This window comes from Theropithecus gelada, chromosome 6, assembly GCF_003255815.1.
Source record: "Theropithecus gelada isolate Dixy chromosome 6, Tgel_1.0, whole genome shotgun sequence".
Taxonomy (NCBI): domain Eukaryota; kingdom Metazoa; phylum Chordata; class Mammalia; order Primates; family Cercopithecidae; genus Theropithecus; species Theropithecus gelada.
Window position 1 is genome coordinate 67,541,370 of NC_037673.1, and position 4,110 is coordinate 67,545,479.

The window sequence follows — 4,110 nt, forward strand, 5'->3', positions numbered from 1 at the left end:
ACAAGAAAATGCTTGTTATAATTTGATGACTGATGACTGAGTTAGGGCTAAGGGAGCAAATAGGGTTAGATATATAAATTGAAATAGCTTCATTTCTGTAATAAATATGTTAATGGTTATTTTAGAGATATATTTATGACTTGGGCATAGGCATATCTAAGTGTTTGGGGGCAAAGTGGACGGGGCAGTAGTTTCGCGTTCGTGTCGCTCTCCGTGGTGCTGAAACACCAACGGCTGAGGGATAATGTTCTCCTAACTCACTGACTCTTCCTACTTGGAGGTGAGGCCACCTGACTTGTGAAATCACATGAGGTAGAGATGGGTTGAGTTGGGGAGGCTTGAGAACAAAGAAAGTAAGGATGTCTTAGAATTCAGGATATTACAGCTGGAAAGGGTTTCAGGCAGTATCTAGTCCAATTGCTTAATCTTGCAACTGAGAAAACAGAGCAAGTCCATTTGCAGGTAGCAGAGGTCCAGGACCCAGTATATCTCATCCTGGGATGGATACACAGGGGGCTAGTCCTGTGGGGTTATTCTTAACATTTCCACCAGAAGTTTCTACGACTTGAGTTCTCCCTCATTGTGTGACCCTGTTCACTATACCAGTGAATAAGCTTCCTCAGAAACATGTCCTGGTTTGTACATGAATTTCCCTGATTTATACCTGGAACCCTCCAATCTGGACTTGACATCCTTAGGTGTAATGGAATTTCTGGTTGATGTCACCCCAACTTCCCAGGCCTCTGTAAATGACCACTACTTTTTACTAATGTTACCATGCATCTAATTGGTTTGTCATACTTTCTGAAGGACTCAACGGAGCTGGGTATGCACTAACATGTTATACTTGTCCTTGTGTGGCTGTTTATTGAGGCTGTAGATCTGCCATTTGGTAGAATACAATTACTGAGGTTGTAGAATAGGGAAAAGAACACATGGGTAAAGCACCACGTAACCAGTCCTGCAGAGACTTAGTGATGTAAGAACTCACACCATAATCTTGTTAATTTTTTTTTTTTTGAGACAGGGTCTTGCTCTGTTGCCCAGGCTGGAGGGCAGTGGCTTGATGATGGCTTACTGCAGCCTCAAACTCCTTGGTTCAAGCAATCCTTCTGCCATAGCCTCCTGAATAGCTGGCACCACAGTTACATGTTACCATGCCTGGTTAATTTTTTATTTTTACTTTTTGTAGAGACAGGGATCCCCTATGTTGCCCAGGCTGGTCTTGAACTCTTGGACTCAAGTGATCCTCCCACCTTGGCTTCCCAAAGTGAAAGGATTACAGGCATGAGCCACCACGCCTGGTTAATTTTTACAAATGAAAAATAAGAGTAAGTGTCCGCCGAGGTAGGTAATCACACTGAGTCAAGCTCGTGGGATTTTTTTTTTTTTTTTGCCTGAATTATCTAGGTAAACACAGATATGCCTCAGAAATAAATGACTTATATATGTAAAGGAGCTACATTAAATCTTAATTTTAAAATTTCATTAAATTCTAATTGTGTGTATGTTTTTTAACTGGGCTGACAGACATTAATAACTACTGAAATAGTGAATTGCCATTGGCTCTGGATCTGTAAATAGAACAAAGCCATCTGTTGGGTAGAGACCACGGAAGCTCCTCCCTGGCCTCCCAGAGGCTCATTGTAACCTTGGGTCACAGATGGATGTGGCTCAGCTACCCTGAGTACTAACTTCATCTGGCCTCAAAGCCCCAGAGCCAAGAGCAGGTGTGAGCCACATGCCTAGTTTCCCCAGGGGCTAGGAAAAGCCGCCTTGAGACCCAGGCTGCAAACAAAAGCTGGTAGAGGAGACTTTCCTAGCTGTTTCAGACTGTACCATAGATGTGAAGCTCAAAGAGGAAGGGAAAAGTCGGCCTTCCTTATTCCAGCCTCTCCTACCTGCCTGTGCCCAAGAGTGCTTCAGACCCAGAGATAGTTTGACCAAAATGGATCTCCAAGTTTGAGCCCTGGTGTTCTTACCATTTTGCTATTTAAAGTCTGCACAGGTATTCGGAGAACTGTCTGAATGGCCATGTCCCCCAGCATCTCCCTAACTAACTCACTCAATTTTTGCAGAGGGTCCTTTTTCAAAGAAACACCTCTGGCTGGGTGTGGCAGGGCATGCCAGTAATTCCAGCTACTCAGGAGGCTGAGGCAGGAGGATCCCTTTTGCCCAGGAATTTGAGGCTGCAGTGAGCTATGGTTGCGCCACTGTACTCCAGCCTGGGCTCTGTCAAGAGACTCCAGCTGGAGACTCCAACTCTAAAATGGGGTTTCTTTATTTTTAGAGACCCTATCTCTAAAATAGTAAGTAAATTAAAATTTTATAAAATAAAAAAGAAACATCTCTGCCTCTGCTAGTCTGCCTTTCTCCCATTCGAGAAGGTCTTCTGTTTTTCTTTTCTCAATTTTATTTCCCACTTGAGTCAATGTATTATTTCCTTTCCCTGATGTAAGAAAATTTCCTCTTACAAATGATTTTTAGCCAATGAACAAAATGCACTGGCAAGGACAGGGGCCTCCATCTCTCATGCAATCCAGAGAGATTCCTGTGAGCTGAGGTTTGCTCTTGAGAACGCCTGTTTGGATGCAGAGGGTTAGAATGCAGCTAAAGAAGGACCCTTGCCCATGGTCCTCAGGTTTCGGTGGCTCAGGGTTTGTCTGACACCAGCGAGGTTTGAAGAGGGAGTCAGGGTGGCCAGGGATTAAATAAATGGTTGGAGGTAAGGGAGGCTCTGGAAGGGCTGAGCCGTGTTCCCGTAAGGTCCTCAGGAGGCCAGGGCGCAGCGCCTGATCCTGTATTGCAGGCTGAAGCGGCTTAATTGCTGGTAATTAAGGCAGGATCTATAGTTTCTGGGCATGCCTAGTGGGGGAGGGGCTGGGTTTCTGGCCGTGGATGAGCTGCAGGAAAGCAAACGGCTGCTCCTCTGAGCTTACAGCTCAGACACTCCCAGCAGGGCCTGTTGCTGGGCAGTTTTCAGCACTAGGAGTCTTTGCAAACCTGCTCTTTGGGGATGGAGAATTGTCTTTTCAAAGGAAATCAAAGTAGAATAGGAATAGTTAACCTTTATTGAGAGTTTACCATAGGTCAGGAATTGTGCTAAACACATTTAATTCTCAAAACATCTCAATGGGTGAATTTTTAATTGATGATGATAATAAAAGATTGGATAATTTGCTCAAGGTTCACAGTTCACACAGAATGCAAATTTAGTTAATTGGATTCCAGAGTCTATGTTTGCAGGCACCATGCTCTTCTGCAGAGATTGCAAGCTGGTAGCCTATGAGCCTTCAGTGTGCCTGATCCCCACATTGCTTTAAATGTAAAAATGTTCAATAAAATTAAGGATTTCTGGCTTTTTGAAAAAAATGATAATGTCTTCCAACACTGGCCCAATTTTTGCATGGCAACAATGAATTGGGACTGAGTAGCTGTTGCCCCTTCTAGAGAGGGAATCTCCAGTTTTTCTGTTTGTACTGCTTCTTCTTGCCAACCTCCTAGTCCATTTCAATCATTTATGAAAATGACATGCCTGGCCCTCGGCATTTTGAAATTGTGACACTGCCTTTCGTCAAGCAAAATAGAATAAGACATAAGAGTATGAGCTGGAATAGAGAAATGAGGTGGTGAGACCCAGTTACACGAGCCACAAGTGTCTTTGCACTTAGTCATACACTCCAAGAGCACAAGCTCATCGCCGAGGCCAATTTATCCCTAGTCTCATTTTCAAGTTCACAGATAAGCAGAGAAGGGCTGGCTCAGGGTGGGGGTAGAAATGTACAGAAATTTCAAGAAGCATTGTAGTCTGAGACAAGCAACTTTTCCCATCTACTTTTAGGATATTGCTTTTCATAAAGCTTTACCATAAGTTCTGCTTTATCATCTCTGCCTGAGCTTCCAGCTGGACAGACTCCGAAATCTAAAAGCCTGCAACTTCCAAAGGAGGACATTTAGTTACCCAAGGCTGTACAGCCACACCAGGCTGATTGCTTCTGGGTAATCAAGTGGGAAATTTCATCTGCGTTTAGGGTTTCCTGTGCCATCAGTCTTCTCCAGATGCCTGCAGAGTTGAGATTCACGTACCCACACCAGGAACACTGTCCCTTA